At 43.8% G+C, this 20,342-nt stretch overlaps 1 protein-coding gene and 1 long non-coding RNA gene across 3 annotated transcripts in view; one reads left to right on the top strand and one right to left on the bottom strand.

Moving 5' to 3' along the window:
* ASTN1 (astrotactin 1) overlaps positions 1-20,342 on the top strand; it is a 219,908-nt gene that overhangs the window by 51,284 nt on the left and 148,282 nt on the right. The window lies entirely within an intron of this gene.
* On the bottom strand, positions 526-9,437 carry LOC309535758. The gene is made up of 3 exons (XR_014221389.1): positions 9,312-9,437; positions 3,220-3,315; positions 526-637 (listed from the first exon to the last, which is right to left on the bottom strand). It is a non-coding gene; the product is annotated as an uncharacterized lncRNA (long non-coding RNA).

The raw sequence follows: 20,342 nt of genomic DNA, 5'->3' as shown, positions 1-20,342 counted from the left end.
ACCCGCCTCCCCTAATATGAACCTTGTCTCCAATATGAACCTTGGAGACACATAATTCATTTTTTCCAATCTGAGGCAAGCACAATAACCCCATAGTTTTTCTCTGAAATAGTTTATAATTCAGGATGGGGGCAGGGGGAAATCTATGCTTGCCCCTGAGTGTGGACCTAGTGCAATTGCTGCAGAGCTCAGAGCTTTTGAGAGTCTTAGCTAAATCTCTTAGCTACTCCACTAAACCAGCAACCAGCTCTTGAGTAAATGTCCATTCACCCTAGATTAACATCTTGGTAAAGATAACAAGCATTGTAATATTAGGAGAAAACACATATTCAGAGGAAAGGCTATCATATGAAGAAATTAAATTAGTGAAAGCAAAAGCAGATGTCATTAAGCAACAGAGCCCATAGAAATCTTATTTAAATTATTGAAATAACTTATTGACTCAAAGATGGTGTTTGCTTTTTGAGTGCACATGCAGATATAATAGGTATCTTTCAAAATTGACTTTGAAGTTACAATATAAACAGGGCAATCAAACAACATAATATGTCCCAATCAAAAACACTTCTCAGTGGTTAATAACATTAGGAATAAATTATTGATGATTTCTTGCAGGATGGTAATTTTCTTTGTTCTGCTGGGAGAGAGAAGAAAATGAAAACAAGCATTGAATGGTTCTCACTAATAAGCGTAAAGGTACATCAGTTTCATTTCCTTGACCTGTGTCTTGAGTTGCTACCCAGCAAGCAGTTGAGAGAAGCAGGAATCTAACTCTGCCAAGAAAATGTGTATCGATTTATCCAGGCAACTAAAACGGTCTCTTATTTTCAGAAATCCCATTTCTCTCTAGGGGAGAGTAGGTTTCTAAGGAGGCAGTTTTCTCTCACTTTTTCGGCTACTTAAAAATAAAAAAAATGAAAAAATTGATTACCATCCACAGTGGTCCTAACCCTGTGAGACAGAACAGTTTTGGTTTCATGCACATCAATACCCCTGCATGATGTCGTGAATTGTTCCTTTGCCTTTGTTTCTGTTTGACTTGCCCATATGCACTCCTTGAAGTTGTGGTCTGATTCACTTGCCTAAAAATAGGCCTTGTGAAAGGTGAGGTCAGTGCACATAGCATTGTGGTTCTGTGATTGCCCCATCATGCAGTCTTCTGTCTGAAAAGAAGCAATCATTTGCAGTTGTGTGCTTAAAATTGCTCTTGTTATTCAAGGGCTTGTGTCAACGGTAATGACACAGTCGTGTCATGCCCAACCCAGGGTATACTTTTGCTCATGTGAATTCACCCTGCATCCCAGTGGAGTTCCCCGAGACAGTGGTTACAAGTCTGCAGGGAGCTTGTTGCTAGCTTCAGGAAAGATCTTTCACAAAAGGAAAAACCCCAGGTACAGCTAATTGGTTTGTAGATCTCAATATAGAGGAAGGAAGCTGAGGAGTCTTAAGCATCAAAACAATCCTTTTAGAACCTGTGCATGAAGGAAGGTGAGTTAATTCAATCGAATCAATTTTAGAGGGAGGCAGAGGTAAATGAGTACCAAGAATTTTGAGGAGTGACGTCCTGCTGTGTCATACCCCATGAAACCTTGTAGACAAGGTCAAAACATCTGAGTCTCCAAAAAAGATAAGACTTGTAGAGGAATGCCTAAGATTACCTTTCCACCAGCCGTCTTGCAAGTCTTGGACTGTTTGGTGTTTGACTGCTTAGCAGACTTGGTGGACTCCAAAACAAGATGCTGTTTACACAGGGGCATAGCAGGGGGTCAATGAGGACTGGACTGGTGCAGCGGGTTTTGTTCACTCTCTGCACCCTGCCCCTGCTTCTGCCCTGCATGCATGCACCTTGGGCGCTGGCAAATGCTGCAACACCACTGCTTTACACACCATTTATTTTTTAACTCATGAATGTCCTTGTATGAGATTGAATAGTTATGGAGATGAAAAAGCAACTTTGTTCAGCTGAAACCACTGGTTCACTTGTATCAAAATTTTCATTATCTAAAACTTTTTCAGGATGTCCCTCCTCATCACGTGTGGTTAACTCACCTTAGGAAGGAGGGTGTTAAAATCAGATACAGAAGATGAGACAGCAAATCTATTACACAGGGAGAATGGAAGGCCCCCTGTGACCCTTAATGGAAGGGAAAAGGGAAATTTAGACCATGAAATTCCACAGGGCCACCCCTATTTTCTATCCACTTCCTCTTTCTCATAAGTAGAAGTTCCCTCTCTATCTTTCTCTTTGTCTAAAAGGAAAGTATTTGAGAATACCTGAAGACCATAACCAAATGAACGATCAACATTAATTAGATTAACAAATGCTGTCAGCTAAACAGGAGTAAATCTCAAGGTCTTTTCTGCTGAGCTGTCACTTTCTCCAGCTTCTTATTGTTCTGTCTTCTTGCAGATTGATAGAACGACTGTGCAATACTAAGTGCACTTTGTGCATTGCCAGAGCGCTGCTTTAGGCTGCCCCACTCTTTTATACCTGGGAGAATAAGAAGGCTGCTTGTCAGTATGTGGTAGAGAGACGGGGAGAACCCAGAAAAGCACTAGTCTCTAGCAACTCCTCCCAAAAACATTCCCAGTTCCAGCAGCATCCATGGAACTTTGTAAGACAAGCTTGGAGGAAGCTGGTTGCCATGGGCGTAGCTTGGATTTTTGTTAGGCAGGGGCAGCCTTTTGTTGGGGGGGGGTGCAGAACCTCATATTTGTATTGATTTTGATGGGGGAGCAGCTGCCCCCCTTGGCTATGCCTAGGCTTGTTGCAATGTTTTTTTAAACAAAATTGCCTTGCTGCTGAGCAGGGAGCAGATTTCTCCAGCGACTGACTGCAAAACATACAGAGCGGTATTGCACAGAATGCAGTGGTACCTTGGTTTATGAACTTAATCCATTCCAGAAGTTCGTTTTTAAACCAAAGCACTCTTAAACCAAGGCGTGCTTTCCCATAGCAGCGGGGGACTCAATTTACAAATGGAACACACTCAACAGGAAGCGGAACATGTTCTGCTTCCAAGGCAAAGTTCACAAACCAAAACACCTACTTCCGGGTTTGCAGCGTTCTTAATCCAAGTTGTTCATAAACTAAGCTATTCTTAAACTAAGGTACCACTGTATTATAAATAGCCATTGATAAAAACATCCTTGGATTCAAATTAGGTATGACTTTGATCATGTAATTTGCTGTTTAGTAGCTGGTTTTTGTTTTAATACCTGCTATTGAATTCCATTGTTTATGCTCCGCGAGAAGTACATCTTATTGTCTGTTGTGGTCATCCAACATTCAGCTTCATTGGATAACTCCAGATTCTAGTATCGTGAGAGAGAGAGAGAAAATGTTTCCCTATCCATTCTCTCAACACCATACTTTATTTTTTACACCTCGATCATGTTCCCACTACCTTACCTTTTTTCTAAACTAAAATGCTTCAAATGTTGTGACCTTTCCTTATAGCAGAGTTGTTTCAGCCCTATAATAGTTTTGGTTGCCCTTTACAGAACCTTTTCTTGCTCTACATTATACTTTTTGAGGTGCAACAACCAGAATTTTGCACCGTATTCCAAGTGCGGTCGCACCGTAGATTTGTAGAATGACATTATTATATTGGAAGTTTTATATTTGAAACCTTTCCTAATGATGGCTTGCATGTAACTGACCCTTTTTTCATGGCTGCTGCACACTGGGTCAACTTTTTCATCGAGCCATATTCATGGTCAGCCACACCAGTTCAGACACTGTGTTTATGTGAAACTAGCTAGGTTTGTTTTTTGCCCCAATGTGCTTTACTTTACACTTGCTTAACACTGAATCATATTTGCCTATTTAATGCCCATTTAGATGGTTTGGAGAGATCCTTTTGGAACTCCTTGCAATTTTTTTGTTCTTGCCACCCTGAACAATTACAAACACCCGAGTCCTCACCCATAACTCCAGGTCATTTATGATTCAGTTAAAAAGCACAGATCTCAGTACTGTTGCTTGGGAAAGACCCATAACTCAAATCTCTCCATGCTGAAAATGCCATTTACAGTGGTGCCTCGCAAGACGAAAAGAATCCGTTCTGTGATTCTCTTCGTCTAGCGGTTTTTTCGTCTTGCGAAGCAAGCCCATTGAAGGATTAGCGGATTAGCGCTATTAGCGGCTTATCTGCTGATCGGATCAGCTGATAAGTGGCTTAGCGGCTTAGAAAAAGGGGGGGAACCGCAGGAACTCGCAAGACATTGTCGTCTTGCGGAGCAAGCCCATAGGAAATTCGTTTTGCGAAGCACCTCCAAAACGGAAAACTCTTTCGTCTAGCGAGTTTTCCGTCTTGCGAGGCATTCGTCTTGCGGGGCACCACTGTATTCATACACTCCACTTACTTTTTTTTAACCACAAGTCTTTGGTGGGGAACTATCCTGAAAGCTTTTTGGAAGTCTGTGTACTCAGCACAGTGCCTGTTGGATCACCCCTATCCACTTGGCTGCTGTTCACCATGTGAAAAAGTTCCCATTGGCACCAGTCGAGGTGTTGCCCTAAGCTACTTGCTGTTGCTATATCTGTTACATTGCTTTTGAAATCAGGTTTATGATGGGGGGAATTGGAAGGTTTTAAGTTTGGAATCTAAAACCCTGGATACAGAGTTCTTTTATTATTATTTTAAAAAGGGTATGTCAAAGATGGGTGTTAGTTCTTCTATTCCTCTCAGCTCCAGCCATCATGACTAGTGGTTACAGATGATGGGAGCTGGTGTTCTGGAACATCTGGAAAGCCACATGTTCTCCATCACTGGCCTAAAGGGACACAACTTTGGGTTTTGTAGTGAGTATCACATCCAACACCTGCAAAGCAGAAAACAACAACAACAACAATATACCACCCTATACCCAGAGTGTGCCGCTTGAACTTGCTGATCAGAAGGTCGGTGGTTCGAATCCCTGCGATGGGGTGAGCTCCTGTTGTTCGGTCCCTGCTCCTGCCAACCTAGCAGTTCAAAAGCACGCTGTGCAAGTAGATAAATGGGTACCGCTCAGGCGGGAAAGTAAACAGCGTTTCTGTGTGCTGCTTTGGTTTCGCTAGAAACCGGTTAGTCATGCTGGCCACATGACCCGGAAAAGCTGTCTGCAGAAGCAGACAAATGCCAGCTCCCTCGGCCTGTAAAGCGAGATGAGCGCCACAACCCCAGAGTCATTCGCGACTGAACTTAACTGTCAGGGGTCCTTTACCTTTACCTTTATGCCACCCTATACCCAGAGGTCTCAGGGTGGTTCACAGAACAAAATCAAAATACAAAACCACCAAATACATAATCAAAATAAAAACAACAACAATCCAATAACCGCTCTCCCCCACAACCCCCCCCCCCGCATTTTAAAAGAGAATAGGATACCAATCAAATCAACCAAAGGTGTATAGATGCTAATAGGAATAGAACTCTGGAAATGCATCAGCTCATAGAATCATAGAATCATAGAGTTGGAAGAGACCACAAGGGCCATCGAGTCCAACCCCCTGCCAAGCAGGAAACACCATCAGAGCACTCCTGACATATGGTTGTCAAGCCTCTGCTTAAAGACCTCCAAAAAAGGAGACTCCACCACACTCCTTGGCAGCAAATTCCACTGTCGAACAGCTCTTACTGTCAGGAAGGTCTTCCTAATGTTTAGGTGGAATCTTCTTTCTTGTAGTTTGGATCCATTGCTCTGTGTCTGCTTCTCTGGAGCAGCAGAAAACAACCTTTCTCTCTCCTCTATGTGACATCCTTTTATATATTTGAACATGGCTATCATATCACCCCTTACCCTCCTCTTCTCCAGGCTAAACATGCCCAGCTCCCTTAGCCGTTCCTCATAAGGCATCGTTTCCAGGCCTTTGACCATTTTGGTTGCCCTCCTCTGGACACGTTCCAGTTTGTCAGTGTCCTTCTTGAATTGTGGTGCCCAGAACTGGACACAGTACTCCAGGTGTGGTCTGACCAGAGCAGAATACAGTGGCACTATTACTTCCCTTGATCTAGATGCTATACTCCTATTGATGCAGCCCAGAATTGCATTGGCTTTTTTAGCTGCCGCGTCACACTGTTGGCTCATGTCAAGTTTGTGGTCAACCAAGACTCCTAGATCCTTTTCACATGTACTGCTCTCAAGCCAGGTGTCACCCATCTTGTATTTGTGCCTCTCATTTTTTTTGCCCAAGTGCAGTACTTTACATTTCTCCCTGTTAAAATTCATCTTGTTTGTTTTTGCCCAGTTCTCTAATCTGTCAAGGTCGTTTTGAAGTGTGATCCTGTCCTCTGGGGTGTTACCTTATGTTCTAAGGTAAATCTGGCTGCCACATTCATTGGTATGAAACCTTTCCTAATGATGGCTTGCATGGGGCTGACCCTTTTTTCATGGCCCACGGGCCCCCATCTTTCTGAAACTGGAAGGTTTTTATACCTGTTGTATTTCCCCAGAATCTTTCATGTACTAGAAGGCATGGTAGCCATCTTCTGAATCTGATGCATAACTGGACACCTCTTGTGTCTTTAGTCAATAAATCCACATTCTTCCCAGTACACAGAGGGAAAATGCAGCCAGCATTTTTGAGAAATATATCAGTATTGTCAATTTCCCTGCAGGTTCTGGGAATATAGCTGCTATTCTTGTGTCATGTGCTGAGGGAACAACCACCGTGTTCAGAACCATGGGCAAATTGAAAGGATCCTGAAACAGGGAGCCAAATAGGCTTACTCTGTGTACTGGGGGGTTTCCAGATAGGTAACTGGACTGTTGAAGGAAGCCACCATTTGTCTCTGGATCCCAGTACTATAATGTACTTATAGTAATGGGCAACTTTGCTTTTGCCAGAAGAGCAGGAGCAGGAAAGGAGATGGGCTCTTCCAACTGGAGTCAAACTTTCACTTGGGGAACATTGATTTAGACTTTCACATATATCTGTCATCTCAGTATATGTGCTTGTGCAGGTAATATCTCTTGAGTTGGAATAATTATCCTAAAGAAAACACTGAGTTCCCGTAGGAAGCAATATAGCCCACAGCTGTTTTCAGCACTGGGCTGACATATTTTATTCTTTTTACTTAGATAGATAGCCCTCTCTATCCCTGGGGGCTGAAGGTGGGGAGCAGTCTTGGTAAACAGAAACAATAGAATGCGACAAAAACAATTGCACACAAACATATATATATATATATATAGAGAGAGAGAGAGAGGAATGTTAAAGTACACAGCCAAAATAATTATTTATTCATCCAAACTTTCTACCTTCTAACTTTCCACCTAGACTCATCTAGCATGGAACTTGCGCATGGCTGCCTCAAAACCCCAACACATTGCAAAAAGGTTCTAAAGCATGTGCTGAGCCTCTCATACCTGCCAAGGTTGTGTTTTGGTACGACCCTGGGTATGATTTTGTTTTGCCTTTTTGTCAGATGACTTGGCTTGAGTAGCTTGCAGAGGTAAGCTCAAGCATACAGAAATTCAGATCACCAGCTTCCTCCACTCAATGGAGCTACCGTATTTTTCGCTCCATAAGACGCACCAGACCATAAGACGCACCCAGTTTTTGGAGGAGGAAAACAAGAAAAAAAATATTCTGAATCTCAGAAGACAGAACAACAAGAGGGATCGCTGTGCAGCGAAAGCAGTGATCCCTCTTGCTGTTCTGGCTTCTGGGATAGCTGCGCAGCCTGCACTCACTCCATAAGACGCACACACATTTCCCCTAACTTTTTAGGAGGGAAAAAGTGAGTCTTCTAGAGCAAAAAATATGGTATGTTGGGGTTCTAGAGCAATGTATAGGAAGTTGTGGAGGAGCCACAGCTCCAACAGAAAATGACTGCTAATGCACCCCTCTTGTTCAGACTTGGAAAGCCTTAATGCTTGGGCAGAATGTTGATGACCATTGCACATGCACAGACTAATAATAATAATAATAATAATAATAATAATAATAATAATAATAATATCTTTATTGTCATTGCCCCCATCGGGGACAACGAAATTACTTGACTGCTCCATAAAAACACTAATTAAACAATACAATATAATACAGCAAGGGAGATTAGATGACTTTCAAAGTCCGGGCTTCCCATTCAGGGCCGAGATCGCTCTGGAGAAGAAGCTGTTCTTAAGACGGCTTGTTCTTGTCTTCATTGTCCTGTATCTCCGTCCCGACGGCAAGAGCTCGAAGAGACAGTGACCAGGATGCGATGGATCTTTTACTATGTCCAGTGCCTTCCTATGGCACCTTGTGGCATAAATCTGCTCTAAGGTGGAGAGTGGGCAGCCAACAATGCTCTCTGCTGCCTTAACAACTCGGCACAACCCCATCCTGTCCTGGGTAGTACAGCTTCCGTACCACACACATAAGCCATAAGTGAGCACGCTCTCAATGGCACAGTGATAGAAGGCAAGCAGCAGTTTCTGCGGAAGATGGTTTTTCCTTAGTATTCTCAAAAAGTACAGTCTCTGCTGCGCCTTCTTCACAAGCCCCCTTGTGTTGACACTCCAGGACAGATCCTCTTGTAATTCAATGTCCAAAAATCTGAAGGTTGTTACCCTCTCCACACAGACCCCATCAATCAAAAGTGGCTGGACATTGCTCTTCTGTCTCCTAAAGTCCACCACAAGCTCCTTTGTCTTCCTTGTATTTATGAGCAAGATGGGCTCTCAATGTGTGAGAGCCAAGCCCTCCATGTGTACCCCCGAGCCCCTGTTGAGCTTTACCACTTCAGGATTGCAAGCCTGGATGTCCTCCCCCATTAAAAATTCCCTGCAAGCCACTAGGAAGGTGGTTAGGTTGGAACTCTTCTTTAAATGCCAGTTTCATATGTGCATAGTATTTCTTTGTAATGTGGGGGCAGGATTCAAACCTATCCATAATCTGAGGTAGTACAGTCCAGCTAGATATTCATCTAGTTGTTCCTGTGTTCCAGCTCCTGTAGGTCAACAGAGTTCTTACCAGAAGATTACAGGGGAATCTGTGCCCATGGTGTAATGTATTGCTGATGACATGCCCAACATAGACACCTCCTTTTCCATAAGAGGGGAAAGCTGGCTTAAAAAGACACAGTACTGTAAATTCAGTAGGCTGTGGTCACCTCAAAGGATAGAATAGATGGAGCCCCCCAAGCCAACAAGCCAACATAAAGTATATTAAATTGCATTGCAAAGATAATAATGACCTTTGTTTTTTCACACTGAATTTAATGGACTTTAAAGTGTTTTAACTTGTCTTTGGGTGGATTGTGTTATTATCCCAACTAGAACAGCTTCCCGACTTTTCTCGTTATCAGAGCATCCTGGAGGTTGGAAAGAAAACATACCTTTTCCACTTTTGCTTCATCTCTCTCTTTTTTCCTGTAAAGGGCTGTTTGTGCCCTTAGGATCAGGAAAACTGGACTCTTATGTGACTCCTCCCAATGGAGCTTTGATTCTATGCCCAAAAGGCACTTAGTGCTTCACTTAATATTAACAGGATGTGAGCGAGGTTTCACTGTGACCTTTGGAACTTTCTATAACAGGACACTTTGAGTATTTAAAACACACACAAAACAAGCCCAGAGCAACAGGACTGCAGTTTAGCATAAGGCTAAAGTGTCGGTGGAAGACATTTATGTAATGTTAACAGCCAATGAATACCTTACACTAGTGAGTATCTGGACTGAAATGACACAAACATTCGTATTCTATGGCTAGGGGAAAAAAGAAAAGAAAAAATAATCTATGTCAAAGGAATATGAACTCCTCAAATCAGTTTTTGGGAAATGGTGTCTTCACAGGCAGAGACTGCAAGTTAGAAGCAAATTTGCTAAAACTTCATGTTTTCTTTGGAATACAATAGTTGAGTTTTTGCACATCCTGTGTTTTTTTGGAAGTACTTTGGGATGGGCCCAGTGTTTCTTATTTTTGCTGTTCCAGTTATCCCCTCTTACTGTTTAATTGAAGGTTGACCTCTGTCTTCTGTATCTGGTGCTCTCTCCCTCTCTCTGTTCCTATTCTTTTTTGATTCTCCTTTTCTTAAACAGACAAACAAACACCTCAATGTTGGAATTTGTTTTTTTATCATAAAATATTTATTAATTTTTTTTTGAAATATAACAGTAAAAATGAAAAAGAAAAAAAGAAAAATACAAAATAAAAACAGTTAAAAACATACATTTTTCCTTTTACTTATTTTCTTTTAACTTATTTCCTGGACCTCCTCATACCTCCCTTTTTTGTATTCCACTTCAATTTATTGGTTCAGCAAATCCTTACCATTGGATTTTAACCCATTTATAACCCTTTTTTCATATTCCCTTAAATCATTACAGCTGGAAACTCCCTAGTTGCTATCCAACATCATTCTATCATTCATTAATTTTACAATATTTCTGTAGATAGTCTTTAAATTTCTTCCAGTCTTCTTCCACCGACTCTTCTCCCTGGTCTCGGATTCTGCCAGTCATTTCTGCCAATTCCATATAGTCCATCACCTTCATCTGCCATTCTCTAAATGTTGGAATTTGGTATATATTGCAATGGTGTGCAGAAATAGTCAAGTAAGACTGCCATTTAAAATATTAATAGAAAGTTATCTTATATTAACTCCAAGCAAACAACGCCATTCTGAGCACAAGTTGACACATGTCCACTATGGAGTCAGGAGCTTCAACAAAAGGGACCATAACACTAGGACACAGAAACAAAGACTGGCTGGTGAAGAAGGAACATAGAAAGTAAAAGTGTGAGGAACACAAGCTACATGACAACAAATGTTATTAAAGAGAGAACTAACAGGAGGAAGAATAGGTAGCCTTCCATTGGTCACTGCTGGTTCGAGGCCCTGCAAGCATTTTTGCTTTTACTCCCGAAAGAGAGGAACCATTGGTGGTGGTTTTGTTGGCACAAGTCACTTTAGATGGGAGTATGACCCTTATTGGTCACAACTGGCTAGTTTATAGCCAATGGTCCTGGGTGTGATTCTGGTGCTGAACCTCTGATAAGAGGAGATCCTTGCCTGTTGCAGGTAAATAGGAAGGGGGCTGTTTAAAAGCCTGGATCATATGTGTAGATTTAGGTAGGAAACCTTTGGCTTCAATGTTCAGAGTTCAAGGTGAACCAGCTACTGGAATGTGCAAAACAGGGTGGACAAAACAGGATGTGCCAGATGTTTGAATGAGTCGGAGGATATACTGAGGCAAAGAACTGTTCTGAAAGGATATGAACTGTTCTTAAAGGAACGGCTAAGGGAACTGTTCTTATGAGGACTGTTCTTATAAGAACTGTTCTTATGAGGAACGGCTAAGGGAGCTGGGCATGTTTAGCCTGGAGAAGAGGAGGTTAAGGGGTGATATGATAGCCATGTTCAAATATATAAAAGGATGTCACATAGAGGAGGGAGAAAGGTTGTTTTCTGCTTCTCCAGAGAAGCGGACACGGAGCAATGGATCCAAACTACAAGAAAGAAGATTCCACCTAAACATTAGGAAGAACTTCCTGACAGTAAGAGCCTTTTGACAGTGGAATTTGCTGCCAAGGAGTGTGGTGGAGTCTCCTCCTTTGGAGGTCTTTAAGCAGAGGCTTGACAACCATATGTTAAGAGTGCTTTGATGGTGTTTCCTGCTTGGCAGGGGGTTGGACTCGATGGCCCTTGTGGTCTCTTCCAACTCTATGATTCTATGATTCTAGGATATGCTGAGACTAATAATTATTCATGAAGATAATGTGACGAAAGCTATCATTTAGTCCAACCCCCTGCAAATACAACCCCCTGCAATACAAAGAAAATGCAGCTGTCCCATATGGGGATCGAACCTGAAACTATATAAAGGCTGGGAAGTCCTTGGCACAGAACGTTGCTGTCCTGCTGCAGAGGTGGCCGCCCACCGAATCTTGGAAAAGATCACCTTTTTTAGTGAGTCCGCCCATCTGGTAGGTGTGAATGAGAGGAGTGAATGAGTTCTTATTAGTTATTACCTGTTAATCAATAAAGGGTTATTTCAAGGAAGATTTGTGTCATTTTGTCTTTCTTGAAAACACTCTGATCTAAAAGAATCTCCTGTCACCATTCTTGTCACACTCCTCCAGATGTTGCTGGGAGTTGGAGTCCATCAACATCTGGGCCAAAGGTACCGCAACCCTTGTGTAGACCCAAGATTTGGCTACTGGCAAAACAGTGCAACCCGTGTATTACCTTTCAAAAATGTCGTGGCTGCTCCGCTTACGAGCACCAAGCATATCCTCAGCTGCAGCGCCGTAACCCGTTGCCTCTGCTCTTGTAACTGGAATGGCGGAATAAGATTTGGGTGTAAGAAATCATAGAGGAAAGGGTGTGCTAAGAGCAGAGAGGGTTGTACTAAAAATCCAATTGACTGTTAGCAGAAAATTCTGAAAATATGGGTGACTCTGGGAATCCTGGGGAGATTTTGTGGAAGGAGGAGAGTGTGTTGACTGCTTGGCAGAGGCAAGTGGGGCAATATCAGAAGTTTAAAGCAGCATGGCAGGGGAAGGCAGCAGGAAAAGATGGGGCCAGTGTGGTGAAATATATGGGGAAGGGTATGGAAGACACAGAACAGGAGGGTGGTGGGGTTTTGTCTTTTACCGAAGAAGGAGAATGTAAGCTTCTGAGTTGCACAGAGATCTTCAGGCAGCACTTTGTTCATGTGCTTTGCTTGATGCAAAATCCCTAAGAAATGGCTGAGGCAGAATCAATTGCAATGCTTTTTTGAAAGAAAACCTGCTTTGTTGCACTTTTGCCTTCCTGACCAAAGAATTGTGCTGAAAAAGGACCCCAAAGTTCCCCTTTGAAAGAAAGAAAGGGGAATAAAAAAATACACTAACACAGCAAGATTAGATTTCTTTTAAAAATAAGGAATTAATTTAAGTAGATAATCCAGTCAGATAACCAATTTGCAACCTGGTCACCCTGTGTCTTCAAACTTCACAGCTATCTCCAGAAATGTTCCTGTGAGTTTTATCTGCTGAAGTTTCAAAGATTGGTTCTTTCAAAGGAAAAGGTGGGCCTCAACCCAGCTCTGTTGAAATAGTGAGGAACTAATGTTAGTGGGAGCCAGAATAGGTTTTTTTTAAAGTCAATTGAAGTCGATGGGAATGTTTCAGCTGATATTAATGAGCACCAAGAACAACCCCAAGAGACTATTTTTCAACAAGCAAATGAAAAAAATGACCTATTTTGTGGGTTTTGTAAGAAGTGGAATGGTTTAAAAAACAGATCAAAACCCCATTGCTGCTTGCAATGTGTCTATGGAAGAATTCAGATAAATGAAAAAAATGTACACATACATTTATGTATGTATCTTCCTAGAATAATAGAATAGAATAATGTGCAGTTGAGTAAAGGAGTAGGGTGAAATTGACTTGTCTAGCTTATGGAATGAAAAAAACAAAGCATACCAAATATATCCAAGATTGTTTGGGATGTACTGTAAAAGAAGGTGTCAGGATCTGTCAACCATCGCGGGGAACCAAATCACTGTAGCTATTTGGATCTGGCTTGACTTTACCTGCCCAAGCTGGCCATTGGCTCCTCCTCTTCCATAGGGAAGTATATAAAGTACTTCCTTTACGGATTAACTTTGCTTGAGCTGACCCTTCCTGAACACTTTAACATGTCTCAGTGGGAAAATGGTTGGAAAGGGAAGGGTTAAGCACTCCCATCCCTTCTCTATTGCAAAGGAGATGGGGACATGGACCTTTGTAGCACAAAGTGTTGTTTGCCTCAAATATCTCATCTGTGAATTGCTTTGAATGGTCTTGGCTGAGTAGGAATGCTGCAGAATTGGAAAGGTTTATAGAAGAGCATACTTTCATGGAGCACTAATGACCTCTGCTGTTTAGGGCCTTTAATCTAACAAGCTCAGAGTCTTTATAAACTTCCGTTGCTTGGATTTGATTGGTCAGAAGGCTTCCAGAGCTGTGTTGTTTAATTTGGCATACTGTTCCAGCAAGTGGAAATAGGTAGTTGCTATTACATTTTTGTGTGTGGAATGGGTCAGGCATGCATTTGTGGGAGAGACCCTAATCACAAACCTTACCTTTGAAACCAGGAGAGTGCCAAGTGGCTTGGGAAAACATGCACACTCTCTCACACACATACTGTTCATTGGATCACAGTGTGACCAGTACCCATGTTCAGGCCTGACTATTTGGCAAGCATGAGTTGGAGAGTCCTGTGTGCTGGTCCCGGGGGTAAGGTACCGTGAGTGCAGCAGAGTCCACACGAAGAGGGGCGAGGACCGATGCAGAGAGCCGGGCGGGGAACAGGAACGCTGGAACAGAAGGCTGAGTAGGTAGCAGGAACACCGGATGGACGGGAACAGGAGGCCGAGCAGGGAACAGGAGTACTGGATAGTCAGGAACAGGAGGCCGAGCAGAGATCAAGAACACAGGAAGGTCCGAAGCCAACAACGACGTTGCAACCTGGGGCCGGCCTGACTGGGCTCTTATCCTCCTCTAAGGTCAGGGGCGGTCCCGACCCCCAGGAGCCCCGCCTCCTCTGGCCTTAAGGCGAGCACTCCTCCTGGGGGCAACCAGCTCCCTTCGCCTCTCTGCCCTAAGCCTCTGCAGATCAGGAGAGGTCGAAGGGTTACTGGGCCCTGGAGGAGGCTCACCTGTGGCCACGGAGTCATCCAGCACCTCTGGGGCCAGAATGGCTTCACCTGGTGCCTGCTCTTGAGTTTCCTCAGCATCTAGGCCCTGCCCCAGCTCAGCCGGCCCTGGAGGCGGGGACTCCTGTGCCGGCTGGGATTCCTCCGGATCGCTCTCAGACTCGGAATCCCAGGCCATCACATCCTGTATTTGCTGTGTCCTGCAGTTCCATCCTGAGTGAGTCCTCTGGTGTCATGACTCAGGGCAGCAGGATGGGGGTGTCTTTAATATTTCCCTTGAGATGTTTCAGGCTGGGAAATAAGAAAACGCATGGGTAGCCTCTTAACCTCACTGAGTAGCTCTGGCAGCCTTCCCATTGCAACACAAAAGCAAGCCTCTATAGTCATCACTGCAGACTCTCCAAATGTCCCTATTTTCCAGGGACAGTCCCGGATTTACGGAAGCCATACTGGTTTCTGATTTGATCCTGGAATGCCCCACTTTCCCTTGGACATTCCTATTTTCAATGGAGAAGTGTTGGAGGATATGGAATAGGATTCTCTGTTTTCATTGGAGAAATGTTGGAAGGTATGATTTGCCAAGTGGTTGAGCATAGACAGTGAGTTCCAGTCAGAGGTGCCAACCTGAAGGAGCATTTCCACCCACCATCATTCTGCCCGGACACTGAGGTCCAGCGCCGAGGGCCTTCTGGCAGTTCCCTCATTGCGAGAAGTGAGGTTACAGGGAGCCAGGCAGAGGGCCTTCTCGGTAGTAGTGCCCACCCTGTGGAACGCTCTCTCATCAGATCTCAAGGAAATAAGCAGCTATCCTATCTTTAAAAGACATCTGAAGGCAGCCCTGTTCAGGGAAGTTTTTAATATTAATGCTGTACTGTTTTTAACATTTGATTGGGAGCCGCCCAGAGTGGCTGGGGAAACTCAGCCAGATGGGCGGGGTATAAATAAGAAATTATTATTATTATAACTTGGGCCCCAGCCTGTGGGTGTCCAGCGGTGCACATGCGATGTGACGTCATGACATAATGTCATGTCTCATGCCACCGCTGCTCTCCAGCACCGATTTTGTGCTTCTGTGGCAGCAGAAGGCCCCAACAGAGGCCCCGTGGTGGAGACGGAGGCCTCGATCCAGTCGCCGCAGAGGTGCCAAAGAGCTGCAAATAAAGCAGTGGGCAGCAGTGGGTGGAGGCTGGGCACCCACAGTGAATTGTTTCTGGGTGCCCAGGCACCCAGGGCCCCCTGGAGTTGGCACCAGTGGTTCCAAGACAAGACAAGACCTGGCCTGGTGAGTAAGATCTTGCTGGGTCAAGCTTGGAAACAAACATTTATCTGATTGCCTTTTTGAAGTGGGAGCATTTTGTAAATTGGAAGAATCTTTCTTACGATGAACTTTGATATGCGTGGGCAGGCAGGTTAGTAATCTTTTTGTGGGTCAGATTTGCAAATATTACATAAAAGTGTCCTAGTACATTGCCTGAGTCTACTGCTTCACTGGGTGATTTTCAGGTCAACGAGAGATAGAGGAAAGATTTCTCTCCAGTCACACTGTTCATAGCACTCCTAATTTTGTAACCCTCTGTCATACTTCAGGATACAAGAATCTGCCTTATATTGCCTCATAAAATCTAGCGCTGTCTATTGCTCCTACTGGTAGTGATTTGCCAAGGTCTCAGAGGTAATTTCTTGGCCTGTTGTCAGAAATCTTCCATTGAGCTATGGCCCTTTCTCAATTCTGCCTTTTTCTCAGTCATTAATGCAGCCTTGCAAGTGGCCACTCAGCCACGTGTCTGGAGCAAGTAATAATTCCTTCTCAGCCTACAGCCTATGACACTGGGATCTCACATTGTTCTGTGTCTAGGTACATATTGTCCAGTAGGCTGTTAACCTTTTGTGCTCACCTGCAAGGTTGCAGCCATGCACATTCAATATTCTCAAAAGAAACGTCTTGATTGGGAAATCATTCTCATGGCAATCAAGCCTAATGTGGAATGCAATATGTCCTGGCTCTGAAATCTAGGGAGGCAGGAAATAATGGAAAACCTGTCAGATAGATAGATAGATAGATAGATAGATAGATAGATAGCTAGATAGATAGCTTTCCTGCATGCGCATATGTTTGGGACATGTATCTACAAAAGTAGACTGGCCGTTATCCTAATGCAGCTCTAAATCACTGTTCCTCACATCACATGTACGTTGTTATTATCCACAGTAAACATAAGTGGGCATCATTTTGCCTGTTGAAAATTTCCATGTTGAAAGGAATACACAATTAAGTCAACTGCACAGTCCATAAGTACCTGTTGTTGTTGTTTAGTCATTTAGTTGTGTCCGACTCTTCGTGACCCCCTGGACCAGAGCACGCCAGGCACTCCTGTCTTCTACTGCCTCCCGCAGCTTGGTCAAACACATGCTGGTAGCTTTGAGAACACTGTCCAACCATCTCATCCTCTGTCATCCCCTTCTCATTGTGCCCTCAATCTTTCCCAACATCAGGGGCCTTTCCAGGGAGTCTTCTCTTCTCATGAGGTGGCCAAAGTATTGGAACCTCAGCTTTAGGATCTGTCCTTCCAGTGAGCACTCAGGGCTGATTTCCTTCAGAATGGATAAGTTTGATCTTCTTGCAGTCCATGGGACTCTCAAGAGTCTCCTCCAGCGCCATAATTCCTTCATGGATCACTGCCTTGTAGTGGCGAAGGGGCTTGAATAACTCAGAGAAGCTATGAGCTATGCCGTGCAGGGCCACTCAAGACGGACAGGTCATAGTGGAGAGTTTTGATCAAACATGATCCGCCTGGAGCAGGAACCGGCAAGCCACTCCAGTATCCCTGCCAGGACAACTCCATGGACAAAGACAACAGGCATATAACCACCTGTGCTTGGGCCTTAATTGTGCATCCTGCCAATACATTTTCATTGCACGTTTTCATTGCATCACTGACTTAAACTTGCTTCCTCTTCAAAACACTTATCCACCACAACAAAGATGGGGCTTTCCACACTGGAAGTTGAAAATCACAAATATTCAGGGCATGTCTAACCGTAACCACTAAGAGCTACATCTGTCATCTCTTTGTGCCAATTACTTGAAGTCTCTGACATAACTTGCTGCTGAGAGACTGATTACGATGAATGCAGAAGGAAGCGGCTCAGTGAAGGTGAAACGGATTTCTCTCAGTGCTTTGCTTTCCACAGGCGAGTGACCTCCTGCTGCTTCAGAGCCTCTTGGAAGAAGCCCGTTTCCCAGCCGTACTAAGCCTGCCACATTCAAGACCTTGCTGATTTATATAGATCATCAATTTGACAATTATACACACCTGCAGGCTTAATTGCCCCCATTTCCTTGAGCCGTGGGCAGATTTATGGCTTTATCCAATTCTTGTAACTCTGAAACACGCTTGATTAGACCCAAAAGTCCTTTGCACTGATCAGTCTCTCAGCATTGCTGGTCTCTGGACCCTGTGACAGATCCTCCTTCCCTCCCTCCCTTCAGGAAAGATAAATTAACGAGCTGCACTCAGCCAGGTCTTCTTTCCATCTTTCTTTTTATTTGGCATGCTGGTGTATTAAAAAGCTGCTATGCTGTAACTCTGCGGGTGGAGTGAATTTGGAGGAAATAGGTGCTTGTGGCATACAGTGTTGAAATCGTATAAACAAAATCATTTTTTTCTTTTTTAAAAAAAGGACTTTGGAATTTCACTTTGCAGTGTTTGAGTTCTGAGTGGATGCTGGGTTGTTCTTTGTGGGGGCAGATATTTATTTTTGTAGATGTGCGAACGCTCATGACAGATCTTGAATTTTCATCCCCTTCCACTGAAATGTTCAGGGTTATATTGAGCTGAAGAATGAAAATCAGGGAGGCATTGAAAGGAGAAAGTGTTGTAAAAATAGGTGATTTCTGTTAAAATAAAATTTCTAAATACTCTAAACAACTGTGTCTGAGAACAACTGACCATGGAACCAGCCAGAAGGGAGTCATCCTGCCCTGGACCTAATCCTAAGTGGCGCCTAGAACCTGGTGCATGATGTGCTGCCAGACTAATTGGAAACGATGAGCACAGTGCTATATAGAGTGAGTTTGATGTACAATTGCCAAGACTACAGAAGAGGAAACCTATCAAAAACAAGGAGCCTGGTTTAAGGAAGTTGAAAGGGAAAGAGGGTCAAGTCTCTCCACATCCCATGGGAGTTATTCAAAACCACAATAAAAGAAGCTCAGCCAGAATTTATACAGCAGGTCAGGAAAGTTCCCACCCTGCCAGTGTGTTTAACAAGCCACAGGCAAGGAAAGATGCAAGAAGGCTCCCTTCAGAAAACTGAAGTCTTGCCCAAATTTGGAGAACAAAAAGGAACACCAACTTTGACAAAATAAGGGACACCAAAAGACAGAACGAAAAAATCCAGCCATTGTATATTTGGACTTTCAAAGAGGTTGGGACAAAGCCCTACATCAAATCTTCCTGAGTAAATTTGCAGGCATGGGAGAAGAGGAACCTGGCAGCTTGGTGGATCGTGTCCTCAATCAGGGAGAGCATGTGTTGTGGTGAGATCACCTAAACTGCCTCCCTGTTGTGGGGTGGGATCGTTTGGATAGCCACAACACCCCACTGGTTGCCCCTTGGTTGCTGGGGCAGAAATTTGGCCTGTTGGGTTTTCTTTTGGCTGCTGAGGGGCTATATAGGCTGCTGCACGTCACTGGGAGCTTTCTCTTTCCTTCGACATGCATCAGATCACCCACCCTCCTTCCCTTTATTTTGGGCTGTTGTTTGGCCTTGCTATGCCTGTCTAGGGGTTGTCTGTTTTTGGAGCAGGGGCCCGGTAGGAATTTTGCCATTTGGCTGTTGCCATTTGGTTTTTGCCTACCGTGTAGCAAATCATCACAACTTTGTAAGGTTGGCGGTTAGGCACTGGTTCCATGTTTTGCAGAAGGGAAGTGGTTGGCTGTGCCTGCCCCTCCATCGCTACTGCTAGGGAATTCCGTTAAAGGAACCCAAGGACTCTCCTTGCTTTTGTCTGATCCGCTTTCTGGGGTTAGGGCCACCCCAGAGGCCCTGAGAGCATATGGGGTGAACTGGAGCCTGCACTCAACTCCGTGCTCCCCCAGTATGTTTTCCCTTACTGACCTCTGGTGGAGCCCAGTTGTCAGTCCTGTTCCTGCTATGGTACAGGGTCAGGTAGTCGGGAACCAATGCCTAGGCAACCACTCACTTGCTGTAATTCAATAGAGTTGTGGCCAAAATTATTGCCAAAAACCTTAAACAAAAAATCTGTTTCTATTGTGTATTTATTTTAGGGGGTGGTTTTGGGGGTCTTCACACACAAATGAAAAAAGAGCAGGAAGCAGAAAATACAGTAGAAATAAATGAACAATAGAGGGAGGTAAGGAGTGGAGCCCTCCAAGGATCATGATTAGAGCATGTATTTTTTAACTTGATCATAAATGATCTGGAGTTAGGGAGACTGAGATTGCTAAAAATCCCAACGTTGTGTTTACACCAATGGAGTCTGAGCTGACCAGGAAAGAAAGATCTTGGAATTGTGGCAGGAAGCTCAATGAAAAATAGATGCCTGCTGTGTGGCAGCTGTGAAAAAGGCCAACTCCACATTCAAAATAAAGCTATAATTGTATCTTTATAGATGGCCACATTTAAGACTACTGACTACAGGTTCTGGCCGCCATACTTCAAAAAATAATACTTCTCAGCTGGAAAAAGTGAAGAAAAGTGCAAACAAAATAAGGGCTTGGAG

The sequence above is a fragment of the Podarcis vaucheri genome, assembly GCF_965113315.1.
Source record: "Podarcis vaucheri genome assembly, chromosome: 6".
NCBI classification, from domain to species: Eukaryota; Metazoa; Chordata; class Lepidosauria; order Squamata; family Lacertidae; genus Podarcis; species Podarcis vaucheri.
The sequence above is the reverse complement of the archived record's forward strand: the minus strand, read 5'-3'. Positions and strand labels throughout refer to the sequence as shown.